Source organism: Schistocerca cancellata, chromosome 8 (assembly GCF_023864275.1).
Source record: "Schistocerca cancellata isolate TAMUIC-IGC-003103 chromosome 8, iqSchCanc2.1, whole genome shotgun sequence".
Taxonomy (NCBI): domain Eukaryota; kingdom Metazoa; phylum Arthropoda; class Insecta; order Orthoptera; family Acrididae; genus Schistocerca; species Schistocerca cancellata.
In genome coordinates this window covers 49,114,603-49,133,601 of record NC_064633.1, presented here as the reverse complement: position 1 = coordinate 49,133,601, position 18,999 = coordinate 49,114,603, and positions in this window count along the sequence as shown.

Sequence of the window (18,999 nt, the reverse complement as noted above, 5' to 3'; positions counted from 1 at the left end):
GAAAAAGTGTGGGATAAGGAGGAACCCAAACGTACCCAGAAAACTCAGTCTGTTAAAAATTCTCGAACGAAAGTGGGAAGACAACCGCGGAGGCCCCACGTGTGCATAGTACGTAGATTGCCTGTCCATCAACAGGTATCATAGGCTTTCTCCAAATCATAGAACATGGCCACTGTTTGACGCTTCTGCAGAAAATTATCCATGATGAACATCAACAGGGTGACAAGATGATGAACCGCTGAGCAGTGCTTTTGGAACCCACACTGAGCATTAGTGAGAAGATGGTGTGACTCCAGCCACCACACTAATCTACCATTGATCATGCATTCCATCACCTTGCAAACGCTGCTGGTAAAGGAAATTGGGTGATAGCTGGAAGGAAGAGATTTATCTTTGACCTTAATGACAGTGAAAAAGGAAACCGCGTGTACCTAATGGGAATTTTGGAAAAGCAATCGTCACCGAAGTTAACCTGTCGGTAAAGAGGGAGGAAAGGGTTACATCTAAATGAAAGGAAAAGTGCTAATGAAACTGGTGGAAATTAATTTTGAAAAGGGGTAAAGTTAATAAAGAAAGTAAATGTGCAGCCGTTACGTTAACAAATAACTAGCGGTAATTAGATATTTGAGATTTGGGGGAAATTACGGTTGCCAGTCCTAAGGACAATTACTATAGTAACTGAAAAAGAAAGATTATTACACATATAATTAGCACTAGAAGCATGGCAACTGAAGGTTGACACGTGTAGTGTGAAAACTGAAAGTTTGTCAGAAGTAATAAATTTCGCTACACCCTGACTTAATTTAGCAAAAGAATTAATAAAACCGGAAAATCGAAAGTTAATTTAGTGACTTAAGTTAATAGTGAGCTTTCTTTCTGAAGCACATCGAAATTCAGTAAACTACGGTTAGTCTTGGACTACCTCAACAATCATTTCAAAAGCTACTTGAATCTATGCAATTTAGAAAGAAGAGATTTAACTTTGAACTTGAATTAAATGATTCTGAACAATTAACAATAGTAAAATTTAGTACGTACCAAGCTGAGCTGCAGTCGCAGGTAAGCTAAAATACGGTAACAAAACTCGCACTCTTAATTCGTGCTTGTGTAATCTAAATATTGTAGCCAGCTATGAATACCTTAACTGAACTTTGAAATTAAAGCAGTGAAATGCTATATTATCATTTTAATGCTGGTGTTTGAATTTCAACGACACTCGGGTTCGTTCCGGAAAAGGAAGGGACCCTGCTTGGTAATGCAATTGGGACAATGAGCAACAAATGTTCATGCTAAATTGCTGTAATTACAGTTACGAAAATGGTACAGTTTGAAAAGCTGAGGTCTGCCATACAGTTCTAAAACTTTACGTGCTTCCAGTCTTCCTTGTTGGTTGATTGAAGGTTTGAAGCCGTCGATCGAGGAGGTGGCGACAGTCACTCATTGTCGGCCGTCGCTGTTGCAGAAGCTGGATGTTGGCGCACCTTCTTCTCGACACGGTCACCAGGCGAAACGGGCTCTTGATGTGCGCCAGCTAATGCTTCCCGTCCGCGACACCATTTCAGAAACTATCATCGCAAGTCGAGCGCAATTACATGCTGCCAAACCCCGAAAGCGCGGCAACTCGCGGGAGCTTTACACAACACACCTGCTCCACTGCACTACCCCAGCCAGACTCCCTGCCCGCGCTCCACGCGGCCGAGTTAACGCTACCAAAGATCCTACACACTTTGATTCTTCACACGACCTATCGATGTAATCGTTCGATAGCAGTTTTCCCTAGGCAAGACCCAGCGTAAAAATACAAATAATATTTACGAAACAAACCAATTATACATCGACATAAATGCATATATATACAAATAGTAAAACAATTACAACATACAAAGACACAGAAATGTTATATATTCAGGTAACAAAACGAAAACAAATTTATAGTACAATAGATGGAAATAGGAGGATATGCATTTCTGGTGTTACACTGAGCATTAGTGAGAAGATGGTGTGACTCCAGCCACCACACTAATCTACCATTTATCATGCATTCCATCACCTTGCAAACGCTGCTGGTAAAGGAAATTGGGTGATAGCTGGAAGGAAGAGATTTATCTTTAGCAGGCTTATGTAGGGGAACAATAGTAGCTTCATGCCAAAGCGTGGGAAATACACTATCAATCCAAATACGGTAGTAGGTATCAGGGAGAAAGCGTTTTCCCGCAGGAGGAAGATTCTGCAGCATGAGGACATGGATTGTATTGGGCCCAGGAGCAGAAGACCTGGATGAAGAGAGAGCACGCTCGAGCTCCCTCATAGTAAAAGGAGTATTGCAGCATTCTAGATTCAAAGAAAGAAAAGAGATTGCACGAGCCTCCTCCACCTGTTTACGAGGAAGGAAGGCAGGATGGTAGTGGGTGGAGCTTGAAACTTCCGCAAAGTACTGGCCCAAAGCGTTGGAAATATCTACAGGATCGACTATGATGTTTCCCACCACAGTCAGACCAATGATCAGGGAGCGGGCGGAAGTCCTGGAAAGCCGGTGCAGGCCACCCCAAACAATAGAGGATGGAGTAAAACTGTTGAATGAGCTGGTGAAGGAAACCCAGCATGCTTTCTTGCTTTTCTTGATAGTGTGATGGCACTGCGCACATAGTTGCTTGCAGTGGATGCTGTTCATTAATGTATGATGACGGTGAAAGACACGAAGTGCATGTCGTCGGGCATGAATCACATTGCTGCACTCCACAGTCCACCAAGGGAACGGAACGCGACAGGGAGAAGTAGTAGGACGAGGGATAGAGGATTCAGCGGCTGATAGAATAACGTCCACGAAGTGCTCAACCTGATCATCACAGCTGGGAAATGGCCATTTGTCAAACACTGCCAAGGAGGAATAGAGCCTCCAGTCAGCAAGAGAGAATTTCCAAGGAGCGGGCTGCTGTGGTGGGGTATGACTGTACAGGTGAGTCACACAAGGGAAGTGGTCAGTTGAGTAAGTATCAGAAAGACCACACCACTCGAGACATCGACTGAGCTGAGCAGAGCAATCGAGAGGTCTAAGTGAGAATAAGTGTGCACAGAATCAGAGAGAAACATTGCTTTGCCGGAGTTAAGGCACACAAGATTAAGAAGATCCGCCAAAAGAGAACCTCTCGGGCAGATGACAGGTGCATGCCCCAAAGAGGATAGTGGGCAATGGTGTCACCAAGGAGCAGAAAAGGTGGAGGAAGCTGAGCAACAAGCTGCATCAGGTCCATCCTAGTGACAGCAGAAGACGAAGGGATATAAATGGTGCAGAGGGAAAAGGTAAATTCGGGAAGGAAAACACGGGCAGCAACTGCTGCTTTCAGGTGGGTGTTGTAGCGGGACTTTGAATTTCGCCGCACTACACTCGTTCCCTCAGATAAAAAATATCCCGTCGCAACGGTATGAGCGCTCGATGGCAGAGAAACTACTAATATTGTAGCTTTTTTATTTGTTTCCTATTCGTTTTTTTAATTGTCTCTTGATAGCCGAAGCTTAGGGCAGACTATCTCATGAAGACGTTAAAAAAAACTTATTAGCTAGTATTGATCTGATTTTAATGTGTAGACATATTGTGGAAGATGTTAAGAAATTCGGAGGATGGAAGTCGCAAAGTAAATTAAATTGCATACAGTATCAAGATGATTTTAATTGGTATAAATTAGTGATTCCTGGACTATTGCAAGATTTCGGAGCAGACTTTTCACGCAGAAATCAAGGAGATTTTTGAAGACCTGGACGCCGCCCGAAAGAAGACATGTTAACCTGGTAAAGAATGAACTCAAAGCTACACCATTTCCCTTGTCAGTTACATTTTGGTATTCTCTGTTCTTTTTCAATACTTTTTGTAGTGGAAACTGGTTTAACTTTTGCTCAAAAACGCCACAAGGACCACCCCTAACAATAGCTTTTCTGTAATACGAAGTCCGATTTGCTTTTCATTCTTTCCTTTTTTCACGGTCATTTACAATTTTAAAACCCCCTTTTTTATTCATCATTTTTTCCCACCATGGTCAACCTCTTCTTTTCTTCTCTTTCTCCTTTTCCTTTTTTATTAACCACTACAACTGGCGACCGTGACAGGACGCAATTTTCGGATGTGTCGTTTTTGAGCAAATTTGAAACTTTAATTTGTATTTTTTCCCAACAGAGAATATCCAAAAATCCTGAACTTTAAAGGGTAACTAAAACACCAACTTTATTGTACCTAAGCAAATGATCATACAACAATATTGTAAAGAATTTTTGTAACTAATTCAATCTGTTTTTCTTTGCATGGCATATATTGATGCAAAACTGTTATTTTGAGACCTTTTGGTGATTATCCGATGGAGATGTATTAAGAAAATCTATATTTTGACGAATACGATTTATGCAGAAGTGTTTGACCAGCCGCTGCAGGACAGAAAATTTAATGGTGAGTCACACAATTATGTTTCATTCAAACATTCAATAGCCAACTGCAGAATCCATTTTTCCCTTCCCACACATCCTGTAGTTTTTCTTCTAGATTTTCCAAAATTATCTATCTCTATTGTAGTATGTGGTAATTGTAGTATTGTTGTAGCATGTGAAGATCGTGAATTTGACCGCCAAACAGTCATTTGTTACGAAAAATTTTGTCCGCCCTGCTGCATCTTTCTCAACCATTGTTTGCAATAGAGCAATCATTAACATTGACGAGAAAATATTTCATCCTAAATTATTAATCAGACTTATATTATTCCCTTTTTGACTTACGATTATACATCCTATTACAATGGAACGCGGTAAGGTAGAGATAGTTTCGGCAGATGAGTTAAGTGAAGTAGCTTCATCTTTCAACCAACAAGAAAGTCCGCGTTTCCCTCCATGGACGAGTTCACAGATCAGTGCAATGATTTTGCCTCAAACTCGCAACATTTGTGATAATACACAGATGGCGACTTTAAATGACGAAATGTGGAATGGACGCGAGACTAGACCGTCAGCTCCATTGTTAACATCAATGTCAGAACCGAATATGAGACAAATTCAGCAATGTGACACAAATCGGACGCAGGAAACTGACAAACTGGACCGACTATTAGAGTTATTTGCAGACATGAAATGAGACGTTAGTCAGAAAATTGACGCGAAACTGGACGCACTTGGTCAGGACTTTAAACAATGGCTAGATAAAAGCGACGAAAAATTTGACATATTAAACCGTACTATGACCGAAAATTTTGAACGAACGACAAAACAGATGACAATTAAATAACACCACTCAACAGCTCAGCCAGCGATTTGAGACATTGTCCGACCGAGTCACTAAACAGGAAGAAACTTTGGTTACATTCACACATGAGACAAAAAACAATATCACCCGATGTGAAAATCAGATAACTCAAATAGTTAATGTGCAGCAGGAAGTGAACACTCGTGTGGAAGAGTTAGCTCAGGCCCACACTTCAGCTAGCTCCACCCAAGAAAAGCTGACTGAAGAAGTGGGAAATATTACCCAACAACTCACAATGGTAGTTCTTGAACAAACCCACCTCAAAGAAAAGATAGAAAAATTAGAAGACCGAGCGGACCTCGCGTCACTAAACAACGACACCAACATGGCCGAGAGAATTGTACATGAATGTAAATTGTGTGACGACTATCTGGACAAAAAACTTGAAACAATTACAAAAGACATACTTTCAAAAACAAAGACACATGTTAAAGACGAGACAAAACACATAGAAGACGAAGTGACAAAATTACGGGACAATGTTGTGCCGTGTTTAGCGATTGGTGCAAATGCATCGTCATGGAACGACAAAACAGCTAAAACCATGGCTAATGACACAGACAGAACACCTATTGTGGAATCACCTATTTCAAGTCAAAATTACAATGTGCCGCTTTCTTTTCCACCAAACGAGCAATATTACGGTACGACAACTAGAGTAGCAAGTGACACAAACCACGTCAATAGTGCTATACCAACCGGCATGGCCGATGACACGTTTGTAAGACATGGGCATTTCCAGACATTTTCCAGTGAGGACAAGCACAAAGTTCACCCTATTTGTTTATTAGATCATTTGACGGTGTTTTTCCACGTAGTTGGTCAGAAGTCGATAAAATCAGATACGTCACCAATCTCATGAGAGGACGAGCAGCTAAGTGGGGTGCCGCTATGAAACGGCGGTGCCTTACATTTGAACAGTTCGAACAAGCCTTCTTGGACGAATTCTGGTCCGAGAATGAGCAACAGAGTCTAAGGAGAGAAGTGTGCAACCCCGAGACCTATGGCCCTAAAAAAGAGACATTAAGACAATACTTTGAGAGGTACCTAGACAAGGCACTGTACTGGTCCAAATCAGCCGACTTGCCAGCGATAATTGCCACTTTAAAGAGCCACTTACCCTTTCCATACCGAGACAGATTAATAGGAGTACCGGAGAATGACGTTAAGACTTTCTTAAACTTCTTAGATCAAATGGACGTAGTTTACAGAGGCGATTCACGCCATTCAAATTTTACTCATATTAGTAACCAAAATCAGCACCCACCCCAAAGGAACCGTAGTGACGGTGGTTGGTGGAACCATCCGTCCGCGCCGCGACGCAATACGATGCCTGCGCGCGAAACATATTCAAATGGAAACGTGTATGACAGTAGGAACAACCGCAGAAATTCGTGGAATAATAATAATAACAATAATTATCACCCATATCAAAATGGTAACTATAAGCAAAATGAAAATTACAGACAGTACAACAACAACAACAATAGGAGACGTGCGAATAACCGGTACAAACCGGGCTACTTTGACAGGAACATGACATATAACAGACATAATTACCACCAAAACAACAACAATCCCAACAATCACCGACAGAATATGTGGAAACACACAAAATTCACGCCTGACAAATCATAACCCTCCACGGAATCCGCCGCCGTTCCCCAGTACAGTTATGCATTCCCCGCCACGAAGTAGCAATAACAATAGCGGCGCGCCATCAGCTGACGCGTGGGCGCCAACCGGCCGGAATGTAAACATAGTGGAGCTGGTCAATGAACCCAGCCAAACACAGCAGACGACGGAAAACAGTCGACGACCGAGCTAAACGCTCGTGCTTCGGTCGTGAGGTGTTGTAAGAGCGCAACGGCTGAGACGGTTTGTTTCCTCAGGTACGATGACAAAATGACAGCAGAACAGGAATTAACCGACGAGATAAACATTAAATCAGACAGTTGTGTTAAAGAATTTATACAAGCTACGGCATGGGTTAAGTTTAACGATTATGATGTACAAATTTTATTCGATACTGGTGCTGCTGCAAGTGTGATGTCAACCGCATTCTATAATGAATTGAAACAAATTATAAACATACCTACATTACCTGTACAGAATTGCCACGTGGTTAGTGCCACAAATACTAAATCTAAGAACATACGCATGCAAGCCCTTGTTAACTTCACATTTTCCAATACACAGTTCAAGTGTAATTTTCTGATTGTAGACAAGCTTATCGTACACTGCATCCTAGGGATGGATTTTCTGAATGAACACAAAGCAATCATAGATTTAAGTAATGGCATATGTCAATTATCCGTAGGAGAACAACTAATTAATGTTGAACTTAACAAGACGATTGAACCACGACAAAAACATTACGAAGTAAGTCAATTTCAATTGGTATATCCTACCATAGTTAGTGTATGTAATTTAACACCTGAAGATTCAGACTATCAGGAGACTGAGCAGGATTTATTGTATCAGAAATGTGTCGAATCTGATTATGTAACGAAACAACAGCAAGAAGAATTGTACAAATTATTATGTGATTATGCACAAGTTTTCAGTGAGAGGCCTGGTGTAATCAGAGGTTATAGCTACAAAATGGATGTTAAGCCACATAAGACTTATTGTAGGACACATTATAATATTCCATGGACGAAGAAACCTGAAGTTTTACGTGAAATCGAGCGTATGTTGACCTGGGGTGTCATAGAAAAATCACATTCCCCTTATTGCAGTCCTATCCTAGCGGTAGGCAAGCAAGATGGCAATGTCAGATTGGTGCTAGACGCACGTGAAATCAACAAAATTATTAAGACCCGTCAACTTGGATGAACAGTTGCTAAAATTTTATAATGTACAATACCTAACTAATATTGACCTCCGCTTATCGTACTGGCAGGTGTCCGTTCATAATGACAGTCGTAAATACACTGCTTTCCTTTGTGAAGGACGCAGTTATCAGTTTTGTGTGTTGCCTTTTGGTTTGCGCGTAAGCGCGGGCGTGTTCATCGAGGCGCTTGACGCCGTTCTCGGCCCGTGTTTGTTGTCACGCGTCACGGCGTACGTCGATGACATCGTCGTGGTAACAAATACGTGGGAGGAACACATTGATCTGTTACAGCAAATTTTATTTAAATTTTCACAAGCTGGAGTCACAGTAAATCTTTCGAAGTCCCAAGTAGGAAGGCGTGAAATCAAGTTTTTAGGCCATATTGTCTCGCCGGAAGGTATTCGTCCCGATTCTAAGAAGATTGATGCTATTCGTGATTTCCCTCCTCCACAAAACCGCAAACAGTTTAGGTTTATCTTCTTTCTTTCGGAAGTTTGTTTTTCAGGCTATTAAAGATGCATTGGTGAACGCACCCCTCCTCTGCCACCCTGACATGACGTCAGATTTTTGCCTAGCCACGGATTCGTCATCATATGGCCTTGGAGCTTTTCTGTTTCAAATTCAATCCGAATCAAGACAATCTGTCATCAAACCGATAAGTTTAGCGAGCCGCACGATCACTGAGTGCGAGAGGTCGTACTCGGTGACGGAATGGGAGGCTCTTGCCATTATTTGGGCATTCCGTAAGTTTCACTACTTTCTTTGGGGTAAACATACTCGAATATACACAGACCACCAAGCCCTTTCTTTCTTGCTATCATGCAAATTGCTTCATTCACGGCTCGCCCGGTAGTGCCTTTCACTGCAAGAATACAGCTTCGAAATTATTTACATTAAAGGTAAATCAGACGTAGTAGCCGATGCCCTGTCCCGTTTGCCCCAAGGCATACAGGATTTTTCGGAACTTTCCGAGCAAACATCATCAGACTTTAACATCTTACTTATGTATGATGGTACATACGCCCCATACTGCCGCAATATGTGCAAGAACTTTGCTTCACTTCAGGACAGCGACCCCAGGTGGTCAAATATCAAAAAGAAATTACGTACAGATCCTTCTTCACATTTACAAAAATATTACACAATACACAAAAATGTACTTTTTCATAGGCGTACCCCAGACTCGCACCATTGGTGTGTTTGTCTACCCGACGCGCATGTTGACGATTTTATTCTCTTCACACACAAAACTTGGGGACACTAGGGAGTCACCAAATGCACTGATAAAATAGTACAGTACTGGTATTTTCCCAATCTGCGTCGGAGAGTGTTGCAAAGTGTTCGTAAATGTATCATCTGCCAAAAAGCACAATTTTCCAACCGATCATCTTTGAATGAATTACATCCTATTGTACCAACCCGACCTTTGGAGATAGTATCGTTGGATATCGCCGGACCTTATCCCAGAGCTCGTGGAGGTGTGAAATACATCGTTGCTATATTTGATGTCTTCTCAAAATACTTAAAATTGTTTGCTATCCGCACTGTCAACGCATTTGCTATTACTAGACGTTTGACTAACAGTTACTTTACAAGGTTTGGCAAACCCCACAGCATTATCACGGATAATGCACCGTATTTTACGGGAAGAAAATGGAAATCTTTTGTTGCCACACATAACATCAAACATATTCTTACATCAGCATTTCACCCGGAAGGGAACCCCGTAGAAAGGATTTTTAGAGAGTTTGGTCAATTCATGAGAATACATTCACCTCACAAACACACAAAGTGGATCGAATTTTTAGCACCCTTTGAGCAGATAGTAAACAATTTGCCTCATGCCTCGACAGGATACCCACCACAGGAATTATTATTAAACAAACCTGAACAGAACAAGTGAGCTATGCCCATTCCAAAGCTAACCGCATCCACAACACATACACCTTTGGTAGAGAAAGTAAGACAGGCATACACTACGTTGTGCAATAAAGCCAAGATCAGGAAAGAGAAGTATGACAAACATGTTACAAGTACACAAACCTATCAGGTTGATGACCTTGTTCTTTTGCGTTCACATCCCAAGTCTACAAAGTTAAAACAACTGAACAGAAAATGGCAGCTATTATATTCAGGTCCTTTCAGAATAGCAAGCATACCTCACCCAGGTTGTTACTCCCTAGAATACCCGTTATCTCACAAGCCGAGGGGGCTGCATCCACACAGACATTTGAAACCCTTTGTGCACTAAAACAACATAATATAATGATAACTAAGTTGAACATGAGCAAGTTGCTGTGAAAACGAGATCGTAAATATTTGTATTGAATACACGAACATTAAGTTATACAGCCTAAGAACACAAATGTTAATTTATGGAAATTATATAGCCTACTGCAGTTCCACTTGTACACATAATTATGAAGAGAATGTAAGCTCAGGTGAGTACAATTACTGAATGAGAAAAGATATTCATATAGGAATGAGATCTACGCAGGTTACATTTGTTGTTAATTGTAAATTATAAGGTGAATCAAGAATTAGGTAGTTATTTCAAGGCACTCTAATGACAGGAGATAATAGCTATCGAGATCAGTAATGACATAGGTATGTAGCAGAATGAATGACGTAAGAATGAATGATCAGTATGAATGAGTTAATATTTAAGTTAATATAAGAAGGTAAGTTACTGTGAAGTAGTTGATGGAGACTGATTATTTGTGGAAAATATTATTGGAGTTTTATGAGAATGGAAGTGCCAAATGGCCCCACATATGTGATATATTAATGTTTGATGAGGAATATGTTTAATGTTTAAGAATATATATATATATATATATATATATTTAAAAACAAAGATGATGTGACTTACCAAATGAAAGTGCTGGCAGGTCGACAGACACACAAACAAACACAAACATACACACAAAATCCAAGCTTTCGCAACCAACGGTTGCCTCGTCAGGAAAGAGGGATTCCTGACGAGGCAACCGTTGGTTGCGAAAGCTTGGATTTTGTGTGTATGTTTGTGTTTGTTTGTGTGTCTGTCGACCTGCCAGCACTTTCATTTGGTAAGTCACATCATCTTTGTTTTTAAATATATTTTTCCTTCGTGGAATGTTTCCTTCTATTATAACCATATATATATATATATATATATATATATATATATATATATATATATATATATATATATATATATATTATGATGAATATGTGAGTAAGGAATGAGTGAGAATGTTTGGTAATATTTGTGCTACATAGAGAAGTGAGTAAACAGTCTACATCTTTAAGACTACATAAGAATTTCAGTTTGAGAGAAAACATTTATGATGAGTTAAAACACATGAGTACAAGGCGTTAAAGGTGAATCTATTTACAGTGCCCTTGAAAATGAACGAATTCAAGAAAAGCAGAGTGAACATAATGATGATTACAGCTGTGGAAAGAAGTGTAATAAGAATGTAACTTGAAAACACATTAGCGTTAATTTATTTCAGAAGTGTAACTTAGTAACCTTTCGTTAAGTTTTGTTAAGCTTTGTGTGGAAGAAAACATTTATATTTCGTGTTCAGACAGGAGAATGATATTTTAAGGAACTTAAGTTGAAATATAGTTTTTACACAGCCCTCATCTGAATACATTTGTATAAATTTTTTTTTACGAAAGTGAAATTAGTGCCATGTTAGCCTTTATTATACTTACACACAACAGAAAACCATGAGGAAACAAAAGATAGGAGAGTTATTAAGGCCGTTTTGCGATTCGTACAACACCTCCACTTAAGCGAACAGATGACAAAATTACATCTACGTTGAAGGCATTTGACTTTTCAGGCTATGCAAGGGAAGTGCAAAGGAGCAGTGACCATCCGTGCAGCCGACGTCGGGCAACGGACACTGAGAAAGAGACATTTTACCGTCAATTATAATACTATCATGATGTTTAACCTTCACTAAAGTAGAAGAAAGTTCATGGTTGAACTCTTGAGAGGAAATTTGATATGTTATCATATAATACACATTATGAGAAAGACAATCTCTGAGATACATTTTCCATTTGTATAGATGATATCCACAAGAAGTGGAGATATTGAGGAAGTACTGAGCAGATATGCGATTCACGCATGCAAGGATTTGTTAAGGTATAATACACTAAGTCATATGAACAATCACAACACAAACAGAGAATCTGTCATGATGTTGCACTACACAGACTTGACGTAAGGACACTTACATTTACCCATGATTTGGTAAATTGTAAGCACCTCCTTTCACACACCCATTGAAGGTGATGCAAACGTTATAATGTATTATGTTCTTTTTTTTATGTATTAGCTGTAAGATTTGGCAGTTTTTAGGCAGTGAATAGTTTCTTCCAGTCTATCTTTCTTTCTTTCTCCATTATCCTACCACCTCCTGCAGCTGTGTATTGTTTGTTTATGGAATGTAAGAATATATTGTGTGACAGTAAATTTTCAGGTATGAATAAAAAGACATGAAGAAAACTGAATATTGATGGCATTACGAGCCTGGTCAACCACTAGCCAGCCAAGATATGGAATCAAAAGAAAGAAAGAAATAATAAATGACGGAAAGCCCGTGCTTTTAAACTTTTTAAGTCTTATATCCCTTGGCACGCCCAAACCTGAATAAAAAAAATTAATACCCCAATAAAAGAAAGCCAATGGGACTTAGTATAATTTTTTTAGTGTAAATATTTCACATACATATTCTTGTAAATTTATATGTATTTGTATATGTATAAAAACTTTGCATATTGTCAACATATTTTGAAATGTGACCACGAAATGTAAGCTTTCATAATTACCGATGTAAACATGCTTGGACAAAGTGAACTTTGTTAAAATGGAAATATGGCAAAAAAGTGTTGCAAACTGTGTTAAACAGTGAACGTTATAAACGACGAATTTTGTGTTGTTTGTGAAACTTATGGTGCATAAACCAAATAACTGTTTGTAAATCGAAATAAACTGCAATTTACTTCGACGATAATGAGGATTTTCACGCTGCAAATGAACGTTTGTTGGCAAGTGTAAACAATGTGGTGAAACACCTACCTTTGCGAACATCGACGCCGTTGTTCCTGGCCGGCCGTCAGATGCTTTGGAGGCAATAAACTCAGCACCTGTCGTAGGCCATGTGGAGGCTAAAAACTACATAGACCATATATTCCCCGGGAACAATAGTCATGAAAACGCACAAGGACCTGGAGTGTTGTGTCGTAACAGAAGACATGGACGTTGCTTCAGATCACGCACACGCTCAATCTTATGGTGTCATCGGACTTAACACGCCATTTATGCTGGAATAACAACTTGTAATGAACACTATGTGAAAGTGAATACTGTTCAAGACTGTCATAACACAGCGATTTTGAAACTGCCGCACGCGAAATTCAGTGATGCTATTGCGCATGCGCAAAGACTATTGCTGCCAGAGTTGCATTGGGAAAGCAACGCTGGGAGCACACAACATTAACTGCGCTGGCGAGCAGCTTGTTCAAACAAACTGTATGTAAATATATATATTAATTGTGTACAAAGGATCCAAACTGTAATAATTGTATTTAGTATATAGGTTTAGAAAGTAAGTGTTGGGAAAGATTATCCCCTATGGATGCACGTGGCCTTTCCAATTAAAATATGCATATATTGACTTTTAGGTTTGCTAGCCTGCCACGCTAAATGTTTTAGCGTGACAGTCGAGAGGGCGATGTAGCGGGACTTTGAATTTCACCGCGCTACACTCGTTCCCTCAGATAAAAAATATCCCGTCGCAGCGGTATGAGCGCTCGATGGCAGAGAAACTACTAATATTGTATAATTCTTCATGCTTTCCCGGCGATCTGTTGACATCTTGGATATTCGGGAATCCAGCCGGATGTTCGCGTCGTTCTCGCACGATATTTCAACAGCGTGCCTCGCTGTCTTCTTCAGGTGCTACCTGAGACTGATCCTTGGGTCGATCGAGTCCAGTATTTATGCCTGGGAGGAGCTGGGCGTTCCCTAATCGGTCCGCGCCGGGTCGAGTGTTCCATCTGTGATCCGCGCCCGCCAGACTCGGCTTCCATGGACCCCTCCAGTCTATGATTTCCACTTCTGTTTCGTGCTAGGCGCTCCCTAATCGGTCCGCGCCGCGTCGTGTGTTCCGTCTGAGGTCCGCGCCCGCCAGACACGGCTACATTGTCTCTCTCTGGTCGCTGGTGTTCCCTCCGCCGTCCGCGCCCGGCCTCGCCGTCTTCTGAAGTCGAGTTCATGATCTGGGGTGTGTCAGATCTGGTCTCCAATGTCAGACACCTTGTCTCACGGCTGTTCTCTCGGTCTCCACTTCTATTTCTGTAGAATCCCGGAGTGTCCTGCGTTGAGTTTTCACAAGCTCAAGTGCTGGATTCCAGGCAGTGCTGATTTGGTATCCCGAGTCACGGTTGATTGGATTGTCTGTGACCTTAATCTCAATGGCTTCTTTAATGACACTGTCCCAAAATCTTGAGGTCTGTGTCACAATCTTGGTGTCATTGTAAGCCATTGAATGACCAAGTTCCAGACAATGCTCTGCTATGGCTGATTTAGTTGCCTGCCTGAGTCTGGTATGTCTCTGGTGTTCTTTACACCTGATGTTCACAGTTCTGGTGGTCTGGCCAATGTATGACATCCCACACTGGCGTAGTATGTTGTAAAAACCTTTTTGGAACCCCTAGGTCATCTTTTACATTCCCCAGCATAGCCCCAATTTTGGTGGGTGGGCAAAATATGCTCTTGATGTCATATTTCTGGAGAATCCTGCTGATCTTGGCAGAGATAGGTCCGGCATATGGCAGGTATGCCATCTTCTTTGCCTCTTCTGGTTCTTCTTCTTGCTTAGCAGGTTGAAGTGCCTTCTGGATATCTCTAGAGGAGTACCCATTCCTGCTGAACACTGATTGTAAGTGTTCTATTTCTGTGGCCAGACTATCAGGATCTGACAGAGTTTGTGCTCTGTGGACCAGTGTTTTGAGCACTCCATTCTTCTGTGCCGGATGGTGGCAACTGCTGGCTTGTAGGTATAAGTCAGTGTGCGTAGGTTTGCGGTACACACTGTGTCCAAATGTGCCATCTGCCTTTCTCTTCACCAGAACATCCAAGAATGGAAGTAGTCCATCCTTCTCCATTTCCATTGTGAACGGGCAATTCCCAGCCCCGGGTTGGCATGTAGGGACCACATGTACCCCCTATTACAGCCCAGGCCCAGGGAGGGGTGACTGCCTGAGCTGTTACCTTCTTCCTCTGCCGATTGGTCCCTCCATCTGTCGTTCAAGAGGTGTGACCTTAGGTGAGGACAATAACATAAGGCAGGGGCTCCCCCTGGCTGGAAGGAATGCACCATCGGAGATGCTGGCAATCATGGGGGACTTCTTCCCAATGACCGATTTTCCTTCTCTTTCTCTGAGTGTTTCACATAGGGAATGAGGCTCCTGCCTCAATGTCTCTTCCTGTTGCACCTCGATGTCTAGTAGTCTCATGTTTAGACGAAAACCAGACTTTTGCTGCAGTTAACCCCTTTGTTATACGGAAAGGCATGGATGGCATCACCGGCCCTGTGAAGTCATGCTCTCGTCTCCACAATGGAACTCTGCTTTTGGAAATTGATAGTGCTCTCCAGGCCCAGAAACTACTCAAGGCCCAAATCCTCCACAAATATCCCATAAAAGTGGAGGCTCACAGGACACTTAACTTGTCCCGCGGTGTTATCCACACCCGGCTGTTGGATGGTTTGATGGAGGACAAAATAACTAATTATCTATCCGACCAGGGCGTTACTGCTGTTCATCAAGTTATGAAGAAGGAAGCTGCCGATTTGGTGCCCACTCGCACGTTGTTCCTGACTTTTGATCAGTTAACTCTTCCTACCAAGATGAAGGCAGGCTACGAAGTAATCTCTGTGCGACCTTACACTCCCAGTCATTGAGGTGTTAAAATGCCACTAGTTCAATCATATCAGCATGTCATGTAAAAATGCAGACAAATGTGTCACTTGTAGCATGGATGCACACGAGGGCACCTGTCCATCACCCCCCCCCGCCCACTGTGTCAATTGTAATGGAGAACATGCTGCGTCTTCTCATTATCGTCCCATCTATCAGGACGAGCGGGTTGTTCAAGAGATAAGGGTGTTGCCCAGAAACTGTTGGCAAGCCATAAATCAAATCTCCCTTCGTCTGGGAGCTACAACACTGTGATAGCCTCTCCCTGTCCCACAAAAAACATGGCTACACAATCTTGTGACTTACAGTTCAGTTCAACCCTCCGTCTCCCGCTTCCCGGGCTGTAGATTCTGCTACCTACTCTTCGCCCACACCGACAGAGATGGTTGCAACACAGCCAGCAAACCGTCAATTCAAAAAGGATTGTTCCCAGGAAGATTCTTTGCGTACCTTGAGTTCGCAGCCGTCCGGCTCTTCTGAAAATCGCCAAAAGTCAAAACAATCATCCAAAGGCAAACAGTCGTCCCCCTCTCTGACTCATCGGCTCTCTTCGATTTGTCAGTCCTGTTCAGCTGACCAACACCGGAGAAGCTCCATAGATCCTGCTGAGTTGATGGACGAAGATCCTCCACTTGTGGATTCCAGTGGCCGTCCTCCCTCAAAGGCTCGCCCTAAGCGGCCGCGAGGTGAATGTTTCTTATTCATTCTCCGGTGTTCCTAAATTTTATGAACCTTTTACAATGGAATATTCGTGGCCTTCGGTCTAACAGGGCAGACCTCCAGCAATTGCAGTGTCCGCTTATAGTCTGTCTCCAAGAAACCAAGCTACAGTAAGTCCTCAAGACCATTTTGCTTTTTCCCATTTTACTTCGCTACGGATGGACCTTCCCCTTATGGCGGGGATTCCTGCTCATGGTGGGGTCATGCTGCTTCTACGAGATTGTGTTTGTCATCATCCTATCCTCTTGCACACTGTAGTGGTTAATAAAAAAGGAAAAGGAGAAAGAGAAGAAAAGAAAAGGTTGACCATGGTGGGAAAATATGGTGAATAAAAAAGGGGGTTTTAAAATTGTAAATGACCGTGAAAAAAGGAAAGAATGAAAAGCAAATTGGACTTCGTATTACAGAAAAGCTATTGTTAGGGGTGGTCCTTGTGGCGTTTTTGAGCAAAAGTTAAACCAGTTTCCACTACAAAAAGTATTGAAAAAGAACAGAGAATACCAAAATGTAACTGACAAGGGAAATGGTGTAGCTTTGAGTTCATTCTTTACCAGGTTAACATGTCTTCCTTCGGACGGCGTCCAGGTCTTCAAAAATCTCCTTGATTTCTGCGTGAAAAGTCTGCTCCGAAATCTTGCAATAGTCCAGGAATCACTAATTTATACCAATTAAAATCATCTTGATACTGTATGCAATTTAATTTACTTTGCTACTTCCATCCTCCGAATTTTGTAACATCTTCCACAATATGTCTACACATTAAAATCAGATCAATACTAGCCAATAAGTTTTTTTTAACGTCTTCATGAGATCACGTCTGCCTTAAGCTTCGGCTATCAAGAGACAATTAAAAAAACGAATAGGAAACAAAAAAAAGGCTACAATATTAGTAGACATCTTGGATATTCGGAAATCCAGCCGGATGTTCGCGTCGTTCTCGCACGATATTTCAACAGCGTTCCTCGCTGTCTTCTTCAGGTGCTACCTGAGACTGATCCTTGGGTCGATCGAGTCCAGTATTTATGCCTGGGAGGAGCTGGGCGTTCCCTAATCGGTCCGCGCCGGGTCGAGTGTTCCATCTGTGATCCGCGCCCGCCAGACTCGGCTTCCATGGACCCCTCCAGTCGCAGATGTTCCGACTGCCGTCGGCGCCAGTTCTGGCCGTCCTCAACGGATGTGGTTATCATCTGAGGTGTGCCAGACCTGGTCTGAGATGTTGGGTACTCTATCTCCTGCCTGTTACTATGATTTCCACTTCTGTTTCGTGCTGGGCGCTCCCTAATCGGTCCGCGCCGCGTCGTGTGTTCCGTCTGAGGTCCGCGCCCGCCAGACACGGCTACATTGTCTCTCTCTGGTCGCTGGTGTTCCCTCCGCCGTCCGCGCCCGGCCTCGCCGTCTTCTGAAGTCGAGTTCATGATCTGGGGTGTGTCAGATCTGGTCTCCAATGTCAGACACCTTGTCTCACGGCTGTTCTCTCGGTCTCCACTTCTATTTCTTGTAGAATCCCGGAGTGTCCTGCGTTGAGATCTCACAAGCTCAAGCGCTGGATTCCAGGCAGTGCTGATTTGGTATCCCGAGTCACGGTTGATTAGATTGTCTGTGACCTTAATCTCAATGGCTTCTTTAATGACACTGTCCCAAAATCTTGAGGTCTGTGTCACACTCTTGGTGTCATCATAAGCCATTGAATGACCAAGTTCCAGACAATGCTCTGCTATGGCTGATTTAGTTGCCTGCCTGAGTCTGGTATGTCTCTGGTGTTCTTTACACCTGATGTTCACAGTTCTGGTGGTCTGGCCAATGTATGACATCCCACACTGGCATGGTATGTTGTAAATACCTGGCTTGTGTAGCCCCAGGTCATCTTTTACATTCTCCAGAATAGCCCCAATTTTGGTGGGTGGGCAAAATATGCTCTTGATGTCATATTTCTGGAGAATCCTGCTGATCTTGGCAGAGATAGGTCCGGCATATGGCAGGTATGCCATCTTCTTTGCCTCTTCTGGTTCTTCTTCTTGCTTAGCAGGTTGAAGTGCCTTCTGGATATCTCTAGAGGAGTACCCATTCCTGCTGAACACTGATTGTAAGTGTTCTATTTCTGTGGCCAGACTATCAGGATCTGACAGAGTTTGTGCTCTGTGGACCAGTGTTTTGAGCACTCCATTCTTCTGTGCCGGATGGT